This window comes from Sturnira hondurensis, unplaced genomic scaffold (assembly GCF_014824575.4).
Source record: "Sturnira hondurensis isolate 20B ecotype Veracruz unplaced genomic scaffold, ASM1482457v3 Scaffold0001020, whole genome shotgun sequence".
Classification (NCBI taxonomy): domain Eukaryota; kingdom Metazoa; phylum Chordata; class Mammalia; order Chiroptera; family Phyllostomidae; genus Sturnira; species Sturnira hondurensis.
Window position 1 is genome coordinate 2,257,356 of NW_028073651.1, and position 22,080 is coordinate 2,279,435.

At 56.8% G+C, this 22,080-nt stretch overlaps 1 protein-coding gene across 3 annotated transcripts in view; it reads left to right on the top strand.

The window, feature by feature from the left end:
• The first annotated feature begins 1,801 nt into the window (after positions 1–1,801).
• The window catches only part of BICRA (BRD4 interacting chromatin remodeling complex associated protein), a 76,738-nt gene continuing 56,459 nt past the window's right edge, over positions 1,802–22,080 (top strand). For all 3 annotated transcript variants that reach the window (XM_037059571.1, XM_037059579.1, XM_037059586.1), the window contains exon 1: positions 1,802–1,995. The gene's annotated coding sequence lies outside the window, so the exon portion shown is untranslated. The remainder of the gene's footprint in view (positions 1,996–22,080) is intronic.

Genomic DNA, 22,080 nt, shown 5'->3' on the forward strand with positions numbered 1-22,080 from the left:
CATACTAGATCCTTAAAGAGTAATTCCTGAATGAATAAACTGGAACAGTCACCCCCTCGTGCCTGGAGTCTGGCAACTTTGATCCAGTCCTCAAGTTCTGAGTACCTCGGGGGCTGGCAGCTATGACACACAAGTGCCACCCAGCTTAGATGGGGCCCCATTTCCTGGTTGTGTGACCTCGGGCCAAAACAATTCCCCTCTCCGGGCCAATTTAGTGTTGCCCGCTGTAAGATGGGAAAAGCGAAAAGCTTCCCCATGAAAGGTTATCAGAGGTCTCTTCCTGGTAACATTGAACTTGGCACTAATGAATATTCAAGATGTAGTTCAGTCCTGGCCAATGGAAGGGCAAGCTATGCAAAAGCGTGTGTCTATTGCTGTTCCCCTAAGGGTCCCATAACCCCGGTGTAGGACCACCATTAGAGCTTTTCCCACTCTTATGTTTGGGGCAACCCATAGTGAGTTCTTTTGGAATTGATAGTTTCTTTTTTATATAATAATAACAACAGCCAGCGCTTATCTGGCACTTCCTGCTGCTCTCTCCAGGACAGCTCATTTCCTCCTAATGACCCTATTAAGTGAGGTCTATTATTTAAAGATGAGGAAATGGAGGCACAAGGAGGTGAAGTAATTTGCTCAAGGTCACACAGCGAGGAAGTGACAAAGGCAGAGCCCTTAACCACTGTGGTCTCTTGGTAAAATTTATTTTTTAAAAAAGTAAATAATTATGAGTAGTATCACAAAAGCACTAGGGTAAATACTAAAGCTTCAAGCATACAGATCTGTCTCAGTCATTCATTTATTCAACATATTTATTGAGTAGCTTCTGCATGCATAGAGCTTTTCTAGGCCCTGGGGAGCCAGAAGGTACTAAAAGGCCTTAAGACCCCGAATCTGTGCGCCCGGGTTGAGTCCCCGCTGCGTCCTCAGCCCGGCACCCGGCACACAGTAAGCGCTCACCATGCATTCTCTGAATGAACTCGTGAATCTCAGTGTCTCGCCCGCGAGGCTTTCACGGCCAGGTGGGGCGGAAACGGACCCAGCACCGCGGCAACTTGGGGCTTCTGGGAATCCCACCCGCGCGGCTCGAGAGGCCTCGAGGCGGATCTGCAGCAGAACGCGCCCGTGTCTCTGGCGCCCTCCGCGAGACCGTTGCAGCTCGGCAAAGGCCCAACCGGGGTGAGTGATCAAGTCAGCCGGGTGTCCGGGCCAGTCACCCCAAAGCTCCAGCCGCCTTCCACCCTTTATGGATCGGACTCCCGGCTCCTTGGTGGTCGCACCTGAGATACATTTCCTCCTCCCTCAGAGACTCCCGCTACCTTTTCAAACCACCACGTCCTCCCGCCCGGCGACCATCCCCCGAATCGGGGGCGCGCCCAGGGCGCACGGCGACCCCTCCCCAGCCAGGCACAGCGTCCGGGGTCTGGAAGCGCGAATCCCTTTAGCTTTCTCCCAAACCCCGGAGCGTCGTTCGAAGCAATTGCAGGAGTCCACCGAAGTCTGGGAAAGCGCGCCCCCAAACCCCCGGGACTGGGGCTGGGGAGGGGGCGGTACTGGAGTGAAGGGGCCCCTCCCTGGGCGGCCGCTGTCTGCCATTCGCTGGCCCGCCCGCCGCTCGGCTCCGGGAGCCCGGGCCGGTTAGCCGGGCGCGGGCGGGGCCTCCCAAGCCACTCCTCCGGCGCGGGCGGAGGGAGGAGGAGGAGGAGAAGGGGGGGCGGAACACAAAACCAGTAAAGGTTTTTTTTTCTTTTGCATTTAATTAAAAATAAATTTTTTTTGCAAACCCGAGGGGTCCTCTCCAGAGCGGGCGCGGGGCCGGGGCGCCCGGGCCGCGGCGCGGGGCGGCGGCGGGGACCCGGCGGAGGCTGCCGGGCGGCCGCCATGCGATCAGGCAGTGCGCTGACCGGCCCGGCCGGTCGGCCCCTTCTGGGTCCTCCCTGTGCAGCCCGTGCGGGGCCGTCTCGGAGACCCCGCGCCGACGGCTGCTCAAACATCAGGGTGAGTTTCTCACAATGTAGCAATTTCTCTTTAAATCTCTTAACTCTCTCTACCTGCGAGTCGGGGCTGTGACAGGGCGCAAAAGCGAGGGGGGAGTGGGGGTTGGAGGCGAGGGTGTATGTGGGGGGAGCCGGAGCCGGGGCCGAACCCACCCCCCCGATACTCACACACTCAGCCCCCCAACCGGGGCGCAGCGCCCGCTGCCTCTTTTTTGCTCGGCGCCCACCGCTCTCGGCAGCCCCCCACCCCCCGCGTCTCTTCCACCATCACCGCCGCCCCGATCCTGCGGGGCCCCCCCGCCTCGCTCCCTTGCCCAAACCCGGCGCCCGGTGCCTCCCCGGCCCTCCCGCCGGCTGCCGGGGATACAATGGAGCGGCGGAGAAACGAGACCTAACGTTCCACGGGGGGAGGGGCGGGGAGACCCCCTCCCCCGGCCCCGGGGCTCCCTCCCCTCGCCCTGCTCCCCGCCTTTCGGGGAAGAAGAGGGCAACGGGGCAGTGGATGGTGATTTCCCGGCCGGAGGCGGCGAGCCTTCACCTCCTCCTCTCGCCGGTCTCCTGCGCCCCCTCCCCAAATGCCTCCCGGGGGTGCCAGGGAGGAACGGGGCCTCCAGCGAGCAGGGGAGGGATGGATGTGGAAGGAGGCCACCGGGTCTCCCCCTCCCCATCGCCCCTAAACAATGAAAGGACTTGACTTGGTCCTCCACCCCCCAGCAGTGAAAGGAGTTGACCCCCTCCTCTGCGGACCGGCTGGTCCCGGAGGGGGCCGTTACTGGGGGAGCGAGGAGGGCGATGAGCCTTACCCCTGTCACCTCCCGGGATTTGGGGCGGCCCCCATCGCCACCCCCTCCGCCCGGGAATGGGAGGCACCAGGCCCAGCCCGGGCACGGCGCTCGGGTGGTGACCTTTAGACAAAGGCAACCCTTTCCCTGGGGTGAGCCCGGGCGAGTCGGGCCCCTGCGGAGGGCGGCCAGGCCGCGGGCACCGGGAGGGAGGGATGGAGGAGGGAGGAGGGATGGAGCCATCTGGTTTTCCCATCCCTGGCTGCCCCTCGGCTGCTTCCCCGGCTGCTGTCACCGGCGGCCGCGCGGAGACAAGGGACCGGGGCTGCCCGGGCCTTGGTCGGCGGCCAGCGGAGAAGCGGGCGAGGAGCGGCGGGAGGGCTGGGGCCGGGGCGCGGCGCCGACGGTGATTGGAAGGCACTGTGGCTCCTTCCTCTCCGCGCCCCTTTGTTTTGCTTTGTGGTTCTGAGCGACTGAGCTTCCCGGGAGGTGGGGTCAGAGGCCGCGGTGTCAGCTCTCCCCGGAGGCCGGGGTGACAGGTCCTGGCCCTCCGGTGGTCCGCGGGCGGGCGGCGGGGGGCTGCGGTCCGTGTCCAGCCTCCAGCCCAGACAAGCGGCCCCTTTGGGGACACAGCCCTCTTCCGATAGTATAATGAGGATCTGGGCTTGAAGTGCAGACGCTCCGTACAAGCGTCTGCACTTCTCTCGTACCTCCTTTCTGAGGGCGCTTGTCTGGGAAACAGTTTGTAGAAACAGCCAAGACACCAAGGCCTGAGATTCGTGATGAGTTTCGAGGGCTTTCAGCTTCTCACCTGGGTTGGGGGTAGTGGCAAGGGCTGAGTCAAGTGTGCCCTCAGGGCGGGTGGGAGAACAGGGGAGGTGACAGTTCAGGAACTACCCCTGCTTCCCATGCGCGAGTGTCAGGTGGGACCGAAGGGGTTCATTGACCTCTCCCGCCCTTCCCCATAGCTCCCCCACTCCTAGAGGTTGGCAGTAACTTCATCTCCCTGCCCAGGGAACATTACCGTTGAGTGCATTTTGCAGACCGGCTGATGGAGTCTCAGAGAGGTTAATTGGCTTGCCTGGGGTCACACAGCCCCAGTGTGTAACCCTCTCAGGTTTCTCCAGCTAAGCTGAAAACTGTTAGGTTCTCCTGTACCCCTCTTTGACGCTTGGCCCCTTTGATTTCAGTTGCCCTGGGTTCCACCTATAGTTAATACAGAGCACTCAGAGCGCTGGTCGGGGGAGTCCCGGGCATGGGTGGGGGGTGCCCAGGAGCTAGCCCCACCGTCATCCTCCTCCCCCTGAGCTGGGACTTGCCCAGGCTTGCTGCTCCTCAACCCTCTGCAGGGAGGGACGCTGAGCTGTTGGGGACCTGGTGGTTACTCTGCCCTGTGACCCTCCTTCTGAGGCGCCCTGATGCAGCTGGGGGAGAACCTTCCTGCCCGATCTTGGCTGGGCTTGGGTGTCACACTCCTGCCCCCGCCCCTGGGGGCCTTAGGGAGGTCATTGAACTCTCTGTCCTCGGCTTCTTCATTTGTAGATGGGGTTGAGGATAGTTCCCTTGGCTGACCTGGAGGTGGGTGAAAGTGTTATCTGCCCATGTTTGTTTCTTACTCAGCACATGGGACCTGGCGCTTGCCGGTTGGGTGCGGGGCATTTTAGGGTGGTCCACCCCTGAGGATTGCCCTGTCCACTTAGGTGACGCACCGTGCCCCTTCCACCTCTCTGGCCGGGGACCCTGCCCCTCTATCAGTCGCTGGCACTGAATCCACTTTTGTGGGGGGTGGAGGGCTGAGGGAAAGGGTCTTGGGAGGGCCTTGCATACCCAGTGAGGGAGGCGGCACAGGTGGTCTCACCATTTTAAGGATGAAGAAACTGAGGTCAGGGAAGCCCGTTCCCTGGCTGGGGCTGGGGCGGGGCGGGGCACTGTGTCCCCCAGCAGAGCTGGGGAGATGACATTTTGAGAGAGCCCCTGCCCCCTAACTGCTGTCTTCTCCCTGATGTGCAAATATCTTCCTTCCTGAGATGACAGGCATAAATAATAGTAAGTCCTGGGTGGGTAGGAGGAGGGGGGTTGTAGGCCTCCCTGGGCTGAATGTTTCCGAAAGTAAGAAAGGATCTTTTTTGGAGGAGGGGGGAGCATGAGTAAGGCCCCAAGAGGGGCAGACCGATGCCCCGCCCCCTTCCCCATTGACTTCCTTCCCAGAGGCCTCTGGGGCTTCCCCCAGCCTTCCCTGGGGATGTGGGGATCTTCTTCCTCTTCTCCCCTCCAAGGGCCTGTGGAAGGGCCAAGGGGGCAGCACTAGCCCTGGGGCCTGGTGGGAGGGGTTCCCAGGGCGTGGGGAGGGTGGTCGAGGTCCAGCCACCAGCCGATCTCCCGCCAGCCTTCCCAGCTCGCCCCTGTAGCTGTCTTGACTCCTGGTCTCAAGAATGCAGAGGGCTGCTGGTGGGGGGAGTTAATTGGAAACAGGAAAACATGGCATTCCTTTCCAGCTGGGCCTGGGCTTGGAAAGCCACCGAGGGGCTGCCTTTTTCCCTCTCCCGCCCCGTAGGGGAGAGGGGTGGGGGGCATGACTCTCTCACCCTGGTCTCTTTCGGGTCTCCCCCCCGCGAGGCACCCTCACTGTCAGCAGACATAGGAGTTCGAGAACTACACATCGGTGACGTGAAGTGTTCCCTCCGTCAGAAGGAATGCCTCCCCCCATTAGTCACCGTTCATACCGAGTTTGTCCCCTCTCTCTGAGGGCGGAGGGCCTGCCTGAGCGCTGGCACCCAGCGTGGGGTGCATCACACTGGAGGCACATGGGAAATGTTCTGTCGAACGGTCCCCAAGGAGCTCCCCCCACCCCCCCGCTAGAATTCTCCCCTGCCTGGAGCCACCACCGTTGGAGTGTTCGTCCCCATTGACTGACGCCTTCGTGTCTTGGTGACATGCATGTCTCCCCAACGGGGAGAGAGAGAGAGAGAGAGAGAGAGAGAGTGTGTGTTTTCCAAGACATTTCTAGTTTGGCGACAATTAGTTTTGTGGGGAGTTTGTGTGTGTGTGGTGGTTCTGTTGGCAGGAGAAGTGGGGGAGGGAGAGAGAGAGAGCGCGTACCTTTGTTTAATTATTTCCAGTGAATCTTCCTTGAGGGCCTACTGTGTGCCAGGGCCCCGGGGCTCAGTTATGATGCTGGGACCCAATCCAGGAGGAAGTAAGGATTGTTTTCAGGGCTGGGCAGGCTGGGTGGAAGTGGATGCGTTCTGTCTGGGTGGTCTGCCGGGTCTCCAAGGAGGAAGCCGTTTCTTTCTCTCTGCTCAGCGGTGCTGCACAGGGAGCCCATGCAAAGTGGTGAGCCCCCCTCTCCACCCTCCCTGGCATGCGGGGGACCCCAGCTCGCCCCCGCCACAGGGCACTCCTCAGGCTTAATGTTCTGTACATACACGTTTACACCTGTGTGTGTATGTCTGTAAAAATATTTATTGTGCACAGGTGGTAGCACGCTCTTCCCAGTGCTCTGTACAGGACTTCTTTCTCTTCACCTCCCCGGGAGACCTGGCTGCACAGTAGTACCGGGAGGGTTTCCTAGGGCTTTTTCTTGGCTGCATGGTATTCCGCAGAGTGGGTGAGCACTCCTTGGCTTGACATGCACGTGGGGGTGTTTACAAAAGTTTCTGCTGGCAGAGATGGAGGGCCTGCGTCCCCGTGTTTCACTGGGGAGTGGGTAAGCCTGCAGAATAAACTCCAGCTGCAGGATTGCTGGATCCGGAGCCTGCCATTCAGCACTCGGTCACTCTTTGGAGGTCCTGTTGCAGCCACATCTTGAAGGAAGTCATTCTCCCCCCTGTTCAGCTCATCCAGCCTGTCAGGCTCTGGGGTCTTTGTGTCTTGGGACCTCCTTGTCTCTTGTGCCTGCCCATGGCCTGCATCATGTGCTTGTCGGTCGGGGTGGAGGTCAAGAGCGTGGGCTCCGGTGGCCAACTGTCTGTTGGTTCGAATCTTGGCTCTGCCAAATGCTGGCTGAATAGCTGCAGCCAAGAGGCTTGCCTCCTCTGGGCCTTGGTTTTTCCTTCTATTAAATGGGTTCATCTCAGGACTTAACTCTGAAAGGTCCTTGAGAGGATTAAGTCAAGTTCCTAAAAAGTTCACAGGTAGCTGGTACAGTCGATGGCAATGTCATCTGTCATGCTCTGTCAGTTCTTTCTCCTGGGGCCCTTTCCTCCCAGCTGAGCCTTGAACCCCTGATGTTGGCAGGTCTGGGAGAGAACGCTTGCTCTTCTACTTCACTGCGGCCTGACCCTGGGCAACTGATCCCTTTTCTGGGCCTCAGTTTCCTTGTCTATAGAATGGGCCCGCAATGGCCCCCTTGCAGGGCCTGCTGGGAGGGCCTCGCGAGGCAGCACTCCTCCCAGCCATGCGTGCGGCGGCCTTTCAGGAGCTGGCTGCTGAGGTCGCTGCTGTTTCCACTATGATTACTGTTCTCCTGTGGGCCCCGGGCTGACTTCTCCACTCTGAAAGGTCCCCATTGTCTTTCCCAAAGGCACATGGGAACAATGTTGCCATTCTGAAGCAGTCGACACAGCAGGCTGCGGTGGCATCAGGCATGGTGGTGTGACTCTGGAAACAGACAGGGCTTCCCTGCCCCGCGCGTGCCTCAGTTTCCTCATCCGGAAGAATGGGGAGCACAGAACACCCACCTCAGGCATGCTCACGGGTGTTCAATGCCTGGCGCATAGCAAGTGCTGGTGTTAGTGTCTGGGCTTGGAGAGAGAGAGAGAGAGAGAAAGCAATTTTTGTTCCACTTATTAACACATTCATTGAGTGACCGGGGATCGAACCTACAACCTTGGCGTCTTGGGATGGCGCTCTAACCAACTGAACTACATGGCCAAGGCCTTACTGTTATGAGGGGAAGGAGCAAGTCTCCCATGACGTCAGACCCAAGTCCTTATTCCCTTTTCCCCAAAACCCTAAGCAACTAGTGTTGGCGTTTTAAGTGGAGAGCGAGGTCCCGGGCAGCCCAGTGCCCTTTGGGTCTCAGTCCCCTCCTCTGTGACAGAACTTTCCCTCCTGAGCTGGTTGGGGAGGCTTGAGGGGGTGACGGGGTGGAAGGCGTTTTTAAGACAGGGCCTGGTGGGATGGGATGGGAGTAATAGACAGAAGACTGTACTTGAAAATTACATAAATAAATAAATAAATAAATAAGGGCCTGACATGGAGTGCATGGTGAAGGTTGACTTTATTATCTGTTAATTACTAATATAATAAAAGTAGCATTTAAACTTTTCGTTGTGGATTTTTTTTTAAAAGGTTTTATTTATTTTTAGAGAGAGGGTAAGGGAGGGAGAAAGAGGAGAGAAACATCAATGTGTGGTTGCCTCTCGTGCGCCCCCTACTGGGAACCTGGCCTGCCACCCAGGCCTGTGCCCTGACTGGGAATCAGAGCCCAACGCTTTGGTTCGCAGGCCCGTGCTCCATCCAAGTCGTGGAAATTTTAAAGCACCCACCAAGAGTTGAGAGAATAGCATACTTAAGCCCCCAGGGCCCATTGCTGGCTTCAGCAATTTTCTGCTAATCTTTTTCGGTCCATTACCTGCAATGCTGCTTTTTTTTTTTTTTTAAAATCTGGAGTAGTTTTAGGCAGATTCCAAACCTCTTATCCGTTCAGCTGGATGTTAGTGTTACTAATGGTATTGCTACTTCTGGTGTCAGGAACAAGGTTCACCGCCTCCAGGGCCTCTCCTGGTCCGTGAAGGAGACACAAAGCCTACGTCACAGCTTGGGGAAACCGAGGCAGCGGGGAGTGGGCTTTGGTGATGTGGTTCTTTCTCTGGTTGTTCCCTTCTCTTGGGGAGGTCGCTCTCTTGGCTACCACGGGTCTCGTGCCCTGGAGCCTGTTTCTGATAGAAACGCAGGTTGGAGGATCGGGGCCTGGGTGGGGCCGCGCGGGTGTAGGTTGTAACATCCTGGGCAGGTACCGTCCCTGTGAAAGGCGAGTCTTGTGGCAGCGGGGGTGGACTCGATGACCCCGGAGGTGAGGGATAGTTGGGTCAGCTGGCCAGGTTCCAGTCCTCTCTCTCTGCCCCTTCTAGTCCTTATGACTCAGGGGCAGGTGACGTCCTCTCTCCCCCTCCCAGGTGAGGGAACCAGAAGTATGGGAATGAAAACAGATGCTTCTCCCAGGAGCCCTTGCACGCACTCAACAAGGCCCCGTGTATGCTTAAGGGGGCGCTCTTGCCGGGCTTCCGAGGGTCAGAGGAGGGGTTAGTGGCCCCGAACACCCAGCTGGGCTCCTAGTAGTTCCCCTTGAAAACGTTTTTCATGTTTGGATGGCCTGGGTGGGTTGCGGGGGGGCTGCCGACTTTAGGTGACCCCCTCCCCAACCTCCGTGTTCCCTGGGTCCCGGCCTGGCAGCCTTGGGAGGACAGTGGAGGGGGGGTGTCTGTGGCTGTGGGCCCCTACTAATGACCCCCTGGTGACCTCCACAGCTTGGAGGCTAAGGGGGGCCCTTTCCCCCAGGACAGCCGCAGGCCGGAGCTCCCTGGAGCCCCCTTTCTACAGGGACGGCCACTGCCTGTGGTCCCTTGTGCGGGGCTGGTGAGGGGGACGCCGTAGCTCCTGCCTGGTACAGTGGTTGTAACAGTTGGTTGGACTGTAACATCCTCCCTCCCATTCACAGTACCTCACCTGGCCTTGAACATGGACCCCCCTCCTGCCCCCTGCCCCCCGCTAGGTGAAGGGGGCTCCCTCTGACAGAACTCTGGACTCTTTACCCTCTCACCCCAGGCTCCCCTCGGCTTAGCCAGCTCTTGCCACAGAGCCCTCTCCCGTGTCCGCTGCCTCCCAGGCACCCTCCTCCCGGACTTTAAAGTGGATTGTTTTGTTCTCCTGTGCCCGGCAGCAGCGGGTTTGCTGTGTGTGTGGTGGAGTTTTGCTTTCTATAGAGTATTCTGCTGTATTTCTCCTTCTGTGTCTTTTCCACCCAGCTCTCTGCTTTTCTTTCTTGTTATTTATTGATTTGTAGAGTGAGAAAGAGCAAAAGGGAAACATGGAGAGAGGAATATCAATCTATTGTTCCAGTTGTCTCTGCATTCGTCGGTTGATTCCTGTAGTGCCCCGACTGAGGATCGACACTGCGACCTTGGAGTATCAGGGTGATGCTCTAACCAACTGAGCTATGCAGCCAGGGCCTGGCTTTTAGGCGCCCATGTTGCTACTTGGTACAGCCGTCTCCGTTTGCTTAAAATCCCCCCCCCAGGGCCGGACCTCCTGTTACAGAGGCAGTGAGAGGCAAACTGACTGGTCCAGGGTCACACCGCTGGCTGCAGGCAGGCCGGGCTGTGAATCCAGGCAGCTCCTGCTACTGGTTGGTTAATCCAGACCCCCACAGCCAGCCTGCAGTGTGCTTGGCCTCAGAGTTCTGCCCTCAGGGACGGGGGAGGGAGATAAGCCAGGAACACACCCGCCCTTCCTGCGAGGTGAGATAGGTATCTCACTGGGCTGAGATACTCGCGGAGGCTGGAAGGAGAGCTGGCTTCTGGGGTAAGTTGGGGCAGTCGAGGAAGGAAGAGGGGGCTCCTGGGGGGACATGCTTTGGATTCCACGCCCTTCCCAGCAGAGGAGCCAGGGCAGCTTCGCACAAAGGCCAGTTGGAGCTTCACCGGGGAGGAGGACCTGGGATACTGGGGCTGGGATCTGAGGCGCCGTGCTCTTGTTGATGGGATGTTAGAGAAAGAGGAAGTTCAGGTTGCCCGGTGTCAGTGGCCTGAACGGCTGGGTGGGTGCAGCTGCCCTTGTCTGAGGTGTGGTTGAGTGCCGGTAGTCTGGGGACCACAAACCCCGGAGAGGAAAGCTCCGACGCCCTCTTGTTGGATAGAGGAACGCAGAGAAGGGAGAGACCCGGGGACACTGAGTGATAATGGAAGTCCTGGGGATGGGGATGAGTCCCTAAGGAGAGGACAGGAGGCTGTGGGGAATCAACCTGGGTGGCCGCCGCCGCCTCCCCCCCTCGCCCCCCCCCCTCGCCCCGGCCTTGTAGACCAAAAGCATCTTTGACCCGAAAAGAGAAAGAGAGGGAGGAGGATCAGGGTCAGGCTCGGTCAGCGTCTCCGGACCGATGGAGAGGAGTTTCTAGAAAGGTTTTGGCGTACGTGGACTTGAGGTTGGGCCTCCTGGGTCAGATGCAGCTGTTCTGGAAGCAAAGCTGGGTAGGTAGGGGCGGGAGGCAGATTGGAGGACGGTGAGGAGCCCTGAGAAGGGGAAGGAAGGCTGGTGTCATGGAAGGAAGGGAGNAGGATCAGGGTCAGGCTCGGTCAGCGTCTCCGGACCGATGGAGAGGAGTTTTAGAAAGGTTTTGGCGTACGTGGACTTGAGGTTGGGCCTCCTGGGTCAGATGCAGCTGTTCTGGAAGCAAAGCTGGGTAGGTAGGGGCGGGAGGCAGATTGGAGGACGGTGAGGAGCCATGAGAAGGGGAAGGAAGGCTGGTGTCATGGAAGGAAGGGAGGGAGGGAGAGAGGAAGGAAAGAAAAAACCTCGCTACCTTCCATGGCTCCTTAGTGTGCTCAGGTAAACCTCTGACCCTCACCATGACCCCAGACAGAGCCCCCCTAAGCCTGGCCTGGGCTTGCCTCCTTGACCCCTTTCACCCTGCCTTCTTTACACGTGGAGTTTGGTCCTCCTTGCGCGCTTTTGTCCTTCCTGTGCCCTCTGCCGGCAGAGACTTCCTCCAAGTCCCTCCTATCTTGCCTTCGTAAATGCCCCCTCCTCAGGGAAGCCCTCCTTGTTGCCTCCATCAAGCCTCCTTCACAGCACTCGGCTCCTCCTCGTGGTAGGATTCACCCCCAGGACCTGGCTCCGATGAAGCTGGTAATGGGTTCTGATCGCGCCAATGAGGGGCCAGGTGACCTGGGCACAGATTGATCAGGAGGAGAGGAGCACATGGCACGGGCGTCTCAGCACCTGAGCGGGCTCAGAGGCCGGGGAGAGCCAAGGAAATGAGTGAAGGAGAGTTCTGGCCGAGTCTGGAGGGGGTGGTGTGGGATTGGCCTCAGGAGCGTCTCCTCACACGTGAGGCCGGGAGGTGAGTGGTGTGGAGGTGGAGAAAGACGTTTGCGCGACGGGAAGGAGTGCAGAAGGCCAACATGGATCTGCTTGGGAATGGGAGGAGAGGGAGGCCTGTCCGGGGCCCAGCTTCAGCAGCCCTGCCTACCCGGCCCACCTTCTTTGGGAGGCTGGGGTCTTAAGCACGTGGGGCGGTTCAGTTTGGGGGAAGGAGGTCTGAGATCCTTTTGGGAATCTGCTGAGAGGCAGAGAAAGGCGCGCTTGGCCCTCCAGACAACTGGCAGAGGGTTTCGGGGCACCTGTGGGTCGGGTTAAGGGCTTCACCCAGACTGGCCATAGCAACTCACTCATTCAGAGAGGGGCCCATTTCACAGATGAACAAACTCGGGCACGGAGCAGTTACATGACTTGCCCAGGGCCACCCAGCTGCTCCATGGCTGTCTGGCCCCAGAACCCGGACTTTCACCTGTGAAGGCTCTATGCTTCCTTGTTCCCCGGGGCCAGCCTGAGAAAGCCCACCGTCTGGGAGCTGCCCTCGCCCCTCCGCCCCCACTGTTAGTTTGGGATCCAGCGTTGTGTCGTCTCCGAGACCCACGGGAAGCCCGGTGTCTTCATGAACAGAGCCTTGGCTGCCCCAGCTTCCTCCAGAGAGCAGATGTGTTTGTGAGTCGGTGGGCGACAGGCTGGGATGAGTCAGCGAGACCGAAGGGACGGGGTGGAGGGTCGGGACTCCGAAGGCACATCTAATTCGGCTTGTAGCTGGCTGTGGGGCTTGCAGCACCTCTCTCGGCCTCAGTTTCCCCATCAGTGCGAGGGGTCCCATCCCTGCCTCTTGGCAGTCAGATGGGTGACATCACGTGCCCACAGAAGGGCGGCGTGTGCGGTGCTCACGTGCTCACTGGTGTCGTCCGAGCTTTGTGATTTGGAGTGTCCCGGACTGGAGCTCTTGGTAGGGGGTGGGGAGGTACCCCCGGGGGGCGAGCAGCTCCCATGGCGGAGTAGACTCCGATTTCCCCGGCAAAGCGTATTCCCGCGGCGGACACACCCGTGGCTGTCGGCACTGAGAGGGAGACTCTGGCATGGCCTTTGCAGCTCGGGGTTGTCCCCGAGCCCCGAAGGCGGGGAGAGTGGATTGTAGAGACGGTCGGAGGTTGGGGTGGCAGATATGGGGTCACAGATTTATCTAAATTATCTCCTGATGGGACTGTGGTGCAGCTTGGCATCACAGAAGGCACCATCAGGTGCCCGGCACCGAAGCACCTGGTGAGGGGAGCTGATTGATCACTCTCACCCGTCCTTGCTATTATTACCATCCCCCGGCCCAGTAGCCTGCACGCTCTGGTGCGGCCCCAGGGGGCTGGCCTGCGCGCAACGGTTTCTCAGACTTCGCGGGTCCCTCACACCTGACTGCCCGCGGGCCCCTCGGGGAGCCTGCTCCACGCGGGTTCTGATTCAGTGGCTCTGCGGCTCCTCCTCGCGTTTCTGACCAGCTCCCAGGTGCGGCGGCTGCTGCTGCTGCCGGGGCCCCTGCTCCCGGACCACACACGTTTGAATTGCAAATGCGGCCGCGGGGAGATTGGTTTCCCCGCGGTTTGCAGAGTCGCTGCTAGCCTCTGCAGATCTGAGACACACGGGACGCCAGGCGAGAATAAGGTCCCCTAGCTCTCTGCCTTCCAGGTTGCTCGATGTGTGGGGCTGGTCTGTATGAAGTTTTGTGCAGGGAAAACTCATGTAGCACCGCGGGTCTTTACCCTGCCCGCCCCCGCCCCCCGCACCCCCCCCCCGCCCGGAGAGGGCACCTCTGTGGGGAGTTTGGGCTGTCATCTTTCGGCCCCCTTTTCTTTCTTTTTTTAAATCTTCACCCAAGGATATGGGTATTGATTTGAGAGAGAGAAAGAAACATCAATTTGAGAGAGAAAAACATTGATTGGTTGCCTCCCATACATGCACATCCCAACTGGAGATCGAACCGGCGCCCTAGGTGTGTGCCCTGACCTGGTATCGGGCCTGCGACCTTTTTGGTGTATGGACAACGCTCCAACCAGCTGAGCACCTTGCCAGGGCTTACCTGTCCTTTTTAACTTGAACAGATGTCTTAGAGGAATCATTTCCTTCTCAGCAATCGAGAACCTCATTCTTCTAGCAGCTGAGGAATTGTCTAGAATGTATTGAACCTCTACCTTAAGGGTTGTTTTTTTTTTTTAGTTTCAATTTTTGCTGTGAGCCTCTATGTGTCTTTATATTTAAAGTGTTATCTCTTGCAGCTAGCATATAGTTTGACCGTTTCCATCCATAGATTTCCATAGTAAGATCATTGCAGTCTGGTAGAAATAAAATGCTAGCCACTTACATGTTGTTTTAGCCCTGGTCAGGTAAGCTTAGTTGGTTAGAGCGTCGTCCCAATACGGCAAGGTTGTGGTTTTGATTCCTGGTCAGGGCAAGTACAAGGATCAATCAATGAATGTGTAAATAAGTGTAACAACAAATCAATATTTCTCTCTTTCCCCCTTCTTCTCTCTCTTAAAAAATAAATCAATTTTAAAAAGGTATGTGTTATTTTAAATTAAAAAAATTTTTTATTCATTTATCTTTAGAGGGGAAGGGAAGGAGAGAGGGAGAGAAACATCACTGCCTCTCACGTGTCCCCTGCCAGGAACCCAGGCATGTGCCCTGACTGGGAATCGAACCGTGATCCCTTAGTTTGCAGGCCTGCGCTGAATCCACTGAGCCACACCAGCCAGGGTGGTGTATGGTATTTTAAATTTCCTAGTAGCTTCAGTAGAAAGAGGGAAAGTGAATGTGAATATATTTTACATAATCTAATATACCCCAAGTACTATCATTTTAACCTATGATCAGTATAAACATCATTCATGAGAAATTTCATAGATTTTTATTGTAGTTAAATACACATAGCCTGAAATGTACTAGTTTGACCATTTTTCAGTGTACAATTCAGTGACAGGTGTATTTGCAATGTTGTGTAACCCTCTGCCCACTAAATGTCCCCTCGCCCTTCTCGCCTGGTGACCTCTGCTTTACCTCCTGTCTAGAAAGCTGCCTCCTCTGGGTACCTCACACACGTGGTACCACCCCATGCCCCTCCTTTTGTGTCGGGCTTATTTCACGGGGCGTAAGTCTTCAGGGCTCATCTGTGTGGTGGCACGTGTCTGTGCTTCATTCCATTTCATGGCCGAGTAGTATTCCCTTGTCGGTGCACACCACATTTAAAAAAAGATTTTTATTTATTTACTTTTAGACAGAGGGGAAGGGAGGGAGAAAGAGAGGGAGAGAAACATCAGTGTGTGGTTGCCTCTTGTGCGCCTCCTTTACTGGGGACCTGGCTTGCAACCCAGGCATGTGCCCTGACTAGGATTTGAACCAGTGACCCTTTTGAATGTTAGTGTCTGGGGTTGGAGAGAGAGAGAGTGGATTGGCTCAGTGCTCAATCCACTGAGCCACAGCAGCCAGGGCTGGCACACACCCCACTTTGTTCGTACAGTTATCCCTTGATGGATACTTGGGTTGTTTCCACCTTTTGGCTGCTGCCAGTAGTGCTGCCATGAGCATTGGCTCCAAGGATCTGTCTGAGCCCCTACTTCCTGTTCCTTTGGACAGAACCAGTGGAGTTGCCGGTGGAGTCGCCAGGTCGCAGGGCGGACTCTGCCTGTGCCTCTGGAAAGAGCCGCTTTCTCTCAGCAGCCACACGTCTCCCATTCCCACCGAGCAGTGCACAGGGCTCCCCGTTCTCCGCATGTCCGCCAACATGGGCTATACAGTTGTTTCTCTTTCTTCCATACTCAGTTTTCCACATTCAGTGTTTTTTCTACACTTCCAGCGCATCTCAGTTTGCACCAGCCGGTTCCAGGTGCTCAGTTGCACGGTGGGCAGTGCTGGTTCAGACCACTTTCTGTTCAGGGTCATTCCTGACCAACCTGGCTGGACGTGTAAATCTTCCGTCTTGCTCTTTGTTTTCTGTTTACTGCCCGTGTTCTTTGTTCCTTTTTTCTCATTTCCGGCCTCCTTCAGATGAATTGAGTAATGCAGTGTTCCCTCTTACCCCCACTCTTAGCCGATTCGTGCTGCCTCTTTGTTGCTCTGGAGCTTCCCTTCTGCATCTTGGACTAGAACTTGGCCTTCGAGTCTCAGTGAGCTGGGAGCCATGGTGCGTGGCGGCGGGGCGGGGCAGGGGGGCGGTGTTTGCTTTGAGCTGGGGAGTGGCCCCACCTGACGTTCTCCTAGCCACACCTTCAGCGGTTTATGCAAGAGCACTTCTTACCAGCTCGATTCCTGGAAGAGGGTTTGCTAAGGCAAAGGGAAGCGCACATTTAGATGTGGGCAGGTCCTGCCAAATGGCATTCCACAAAGGCTTCGCCATTCTCACCCCTCGCGAACAGCAGCCAGGATTTATGGCATGACTGCTCCATGCCAGGCCTGTGCCGAACCCTAGGGACACGGGCGAGAATCAGCCCGGGGTCTGCTGCTTAAATACCTCTCGGTCCTCGAGGCCCCGGGGCAGCCTCGGAGCCGCCTCCGAACTCAAAGGAAGGCGAGGGACCGCAAAAGGAGAGGTGAGAGGGTATTGTAGGTGGTGGAAGGAGCTTGGCAGCCGCCCGGGTGGTGTGAGAGCTGGCTGGACCAGGAGGCGGACAGCACAGGGCTGGGGACCACGTGTGTGTGGGCTCCCCTTTGGGGCAGGACAGGTGCAGGGGAGGATGATGACCACCTCCCTCTGGGCTGGTTTGAGGAGGGTTCCATGGGAGGGAAGGCGGCGCAGGGGTCGTTTGATTCAGGTGCCCCCGAGGTGGGAGGGGATCAGAGCCAGGAAGGGTCCGCTTGACCTGGGGGCCGGCTTGAAGCCCGTTGTGGACAGCGTTGAAGGCCTGTGTCTGATGGACTTCCTGGACATGCCACTCCAGGCCCCTAGGAATAGAGAGGGCCAGGAGCAGCAGCGGAAGAGTCGCAGAGGGTGATGGGGCCTCAGGCAACACCGAGCGCGGTGCCCTCCTGCTCCGTAGGGAGGCCCTGCGCAGGTTCGAGGCAATTACTGTCATTAGTGCTTGTGTTGTCTTCGTTTTCATTATTATTCATCCAAGGTCCTTCCTGTCCCCAGGGCTGAGACCCCAGAGAAATGAAGTCAATTGCTCAGGGTCAGAAAATTGCAGGGCTGGGGTTTGAAGCCCAGTTTGTCTGATCAGAGCTCAAGGGTGTCCCGTTTCTAGGCCCCTGGGGAGCCTCCAGGCGCAGCACACGAAGACTCTGCCCCTTGCAGAGCAGCCAGCCAGCGAGACGCACTGTCAACATTATTCCACCAGCAGCAGGAGTGGAACCGCGGTGACTTGGGCAACAAGACCTGACCTGTCGCCGGGACTATTTATAGTTGGTCTGGCTCGCATTCCCAGTGAATGTTCACGTTTGGCTGTAGAAATATTAGCGTTTGACCGAAGGGCGCCGCCGCGGAACCTGGGGTGGCTGTTCTGTAGTAGATGCTTGCGCAAAGCTTGGGAAGGAATCTGTGCGATTGGGCGCACGTCTCAGGCCGAGGGCCTGGAATCAAGGATTGGGGGTCCACATGCGTAGAGAGTCTGTCTCCCCCTTTCCCGCACCCCAGGTTGCGAGTCGCACACGCCGGTTAGCACCTTCACGGGGCGTGTTTACTACTGGAATTCTCCACTCCTTGCTACACGGCTGGGAAGGGGTGGCAGCGTCGACCCTGCGTGGCATTGCAGGCGAGGAGGCAGGTTGGGTGGTTGGAGTGGGGCCTCTTCTACAAACCTGTTCCCCAAAAGCTGGGAGCCTGGGTTCTGTGCCAGCTGAGGCTGGTGATAAGGGAGGAAGGGGGACTGTGATGACGGGCCAGGAGAGTGTCAAAGGGAGGCGGGGCCCTGCAGAGGGTCAGGTAGAGGAATTAGGAGCAGATGGGCCAAGGGGGGATCCTGCTCACTTGCCCCTGGTTACCGGCCTGTCGTCTCTGGCCTGTGTTACTGCACTGAACTCCCCACTGGGTTGTCCAATCGGCAGCTCAAACTTTGTGCTCCCCATCGCCCCCAGTCCCCCAAACCAAAGCCGAGCCTGCCCCTTCCAGATTCTCACCATCTCTGCTCACGGCAGCTCCATTCTCCCAGGACCAGGGCTACCTGGAGACTTTTATGTCATCCTTGACTTCTCTTTCTCCCGTTTTAATTTACTTTTGAATTTTTCTTATTGTGAACAACACAGCGATAACATTGCCTGCCGTAACCCTTCCGAGGCGTGGAGTTCGGTAGTATGAAGTAGACGCACGTGGTCGAGTCGGCCCCCTGATTCTCTCTGAGGCACCCGTCGCCTCTGCCTAGACAATGTCTCCAGAACGTGGCCTTATGTCCCCACCTCCTCTGCTCCCCACTTCGGTGTGGCCACAGTCCCCTCCCCCGTGGACAATCGCCATCTCCTCCTCCGGGAGCATGTCTGCACCTTTCATGAAGTGGGAGGGACCCTCGTGTAATGGGAGTCAGGTCACGGTCTCTCCTCTGCTCAGAGCCCTCCCACGTGGCTCCTGCCACTCAGGGTAAAAGCCGAGTCCTTACCGAGGCCCAGAATTCTGCTGTCCAGTGCAGTGGCCACTGGCCACCTGGGGCCCTTGGGCACCGAATGAGCTGTGAGTGTAAAGTGCCCCCGGATTTCAAAGACCTGGAATGAGGGAGAGCCCTGGCTGGTGGGGCTCAGTAGGTTGGGTGTCATCCCATAAAGCGAAAGGTCACTGGTCGGAATCCTGGTCAGGGCACATTTTATGCCAGGTTACATAAAATACTAAAATTAATATATAATAAAGCCACCCGTTCTTTCCACCGGAAAAGGCTCACATCGTGTTTCCTCGGGACGGCGCTGGTTTCGAAGGTCCCTCCCCTGTACCGTGGTTAGGGGAGCAAGTGAATATACACAGGCAAATCTTGTAGAACAGTTCTTGATACATCAGACGCAAGACAAGTATTGGATGTTATTTTTTTTTTATTGCAGTGAGATGTTACTATTTTTTACCACTTTTAATCGTGCGCGGCAGCGGCACCGCGGAAGCCATAATGATGTGCATCTGTCCCCTCCGCCCATGGCCGGAACTTTTTCACCACCGCAGATGGGAACTCGGGACCCATAGATTAATAACCCCGCTCCCGGCACCCCCTGCTGACCTCGAATCCACCTTCCGTGGATGTAAATTTGCCCACTGTCGCTCCCCGGGTACGAGTGGAGTCGGCAGTGACGGTTCTGGGTCTGGGCTGTTCCGCGCACACAAGGCTCATGGGGACTGTGCTGGGTCTCCGCGCTTCACTCCTTCCCGAGGGTGGGAGGTGCGCGCCCTGTGGCTATGCCTTCTCTTCGTCCGTTCACCAGGTGATGGGCGCTTGGGCTGTTTCTACCTTTCAGCTGTCGTTATCTTTAAAAAACGGGCTTTATTTATTAATTTTAAAGAGAGAGGAAAGGGGAAAGAGGGAAAAACACTGATTTGTTGTTCCACCGATTGGTTGATTCTCGCATGCACCCTGACTGGGGATTGAACCTGCAACCTTGGTGTATCGGGATGACACTCTAACCAAGTGAGCCACACAGTCAGGGCTAGCTATTGTTATTACTTTTAAAGATTTTATTTATTTTTAGAGAGGGTATGGGAGAGAGAAACATCAATGTGTTGTTTCCCTTCTCACGCCCCCAACTGGGGACCTGGCCTGCAACCCAGGCATGTGCCCTGACTGGGCATCTAACCGGTGACCCTTTGATTTGCAGGCCAGTATTCAGTCCACTGAGCTACACCAGCCAGGGCTACTGTTATTTTTAATACATGATCTGGACCCTGGCCTTCTACCTAACCCACCTCCCGCTGACGACTCTCCTCCTTGCTCAGTCTGCTTCAACCACACTGGCTTCCTTTCTCAGCTCAGGCACAGGTGCACCTCAGGGCCTTTGCACTTGCTGTGCCCCTGCTCCACGACTCCCTCCCTCCCTGCTTCAGTCGAGCCTGCCTTTATTACTCTACTTAAAACTGCAAACCCCTTGCCCTTCTCCTCCACGGCTTCTCCTCCATAGCACTTACCAATTTCTGACATGCTGTCTATTTACATTTACATGGATGTAGATCAGTGTTTTATAATACAGCATTTTCGTTCTCTCGAATTTTCTCTGGCTCTGTTTTAGGAATAGTTTTGCCATGTGCTTCCTATGAGCCACCACAGAACCCCCTGTAAAGTCAGACAGGGTGGTAAGTAATTAATAAAGAAACACTGAGAGTCAGGGCGGAAAGCAGCTCCGTTCACACCCTCGTGTTAGCAGAAGCCCTCCCACTGCTCTGAAGCCTGTCATGTTGGGGTGGGGACAGAGATCATTTCAAAGTCCAGAGTCCATATTCCTGGGACCAAGGCGCCCCTCCCCGAGCCCTGGTTCACCCAGTGTCAGAAATTGACCTCATGCCTGTGTGGCAGCGTCTTTGGCCCAAGGTGCCAGGACGGACCCTGGGCAGCCAGGTCTCACCCACCAAAGCCATACTGTCCCTGTGGGGTGCGGTGACCTTGTACTGGTCAAACAGAAGGACATCGCCCGCTTGGGTCAAGGCCACCTGCCTCGGAGGGCCCTGGTACAGAATCACTGCCACCGGCAGGACACAGACTCCATCCTGGTTCACTGGGGCGGTAACAGCCGGCCGCAGACGCCATCTCGCCGCAGACGCCATCTCGCCGCAGACGCCATCTCGCCGTAGTCGCTGTGGGCGTAGGCGGCGGGGGACGCAGAGGGAGGGGCAGCAGACGGTGCGTTGGGGCGGGTAGGGGCCACCTCTGCGCAGCGCACGATTTGGGAGGAAGGGAGCAGTATGACGTACTTTTCTTTTTTAAGATTTTATGTATTTTATTGCTAGAGTGAGGGGAAGAGAAGGGAGAGAAACATCAATGTGTGGCTGCCTCTCACATGCTCCCCACTAGGGTCCTGGCCTGTAACCCAGGCATGTGCCCTGACTGGGAATCGAACTGGCGACCCTGTGGTTTGCAGGGCGGCACTCGACCCACCAGTCAGGGCCATACTTTTAATATTTAGAAATAATTCTATATATAACATAGCATTTCCATGTTTTTATTTATAAACATAACTTACAATGTCTATTAAAATTTCATTCCATAAATGAAAATCAAATACATGTAAATTAAGTATTTGTAAATGCTTGGTGTAATATATTATTATTTCTGTCTCCATCCTGCCCCTCCTCCAAAGTGTAAGCTCCAAGTGAACAGGGACCCTTGTTTTGTTCAAGGCCACCCCCCCACCCCAGCCTCTAGAGCAGAGGCTCCAGTCCTGGTCCTTGATGGCTAAGTGGATGAGTAGTGAATGAGGAACTCAGGAGGATGTGAATAAGCCACAAGAAAATGTGCGGGGGATGGAGGGGAGAGGAAGTTGGGAAAAAAGGCCTTGAGGCTTAAAGATGGTGTGATCGGGCCCTGGGTGGGTGTGAGGCACCCACTAGCAGGCAGGGTGATGCTTGGCGGGGGTTGGGGGCTCCTCTCTTGCCCAGAAACCCAGTTCCCGCACTCGTTTGCTGGGCGATCTCGAGTCAGTGATGAGCCCTCTCTGAGTCTCATCTGTAAAAAAAGGAAAGCGCAGCTGTGTTTATTCAGCGGGGATTTCCCGGGTATCTACGGTGTGTCAGGTGCTGTCTGTGGTACATGAAGGAGGCCATGTCCTTGCCCTCACTGAGCCTCTGCTCTAGGCTCCCACTTCCAGGGCCGATGTGTGAATGAAGCGCTTGCAAGCCTGGCGGGCCCCTGGCGAACCACGGCTCCTGCTGTCGGTTCGCTGTAGGCTTCAGTGTTCCCCATCTGCTGGGTGGGGATAAAGGCACCTACTCTGCCTCGTTGTCGGGAAAGCCTAGGACCTGGTGTGTGATAACGATGATGTTTAAATTGTGGGGGGGGGGGGGGTCGGCCATTGCTCTGGTGTCAGGCCGGAGACAGGTCGGCCCTGATTGTGGAGCTCAAGTTTCTTTTCCAAACACCAACTAGATATAGCTTAGAACATTTTTCGGGCACTAAATCCCTGGCCTTGGGTGTGGCCCTGATGCTTTGCTGTAGGCTCTCCTCAGTGGGGCACACCTGCTGCACCCCAGGGCATGCCGAGACTCCATTCCCTCTCTGGTCCTCTCTGTCTGGAACTTCTGTAAAGGTTTTTCATTCAGCCGGCTGCTGAGCCCACCAGCCTGCATCCGGCGGGTGTGAGTTAGCGGGGATTATGCTAGCTACTGTAACAAA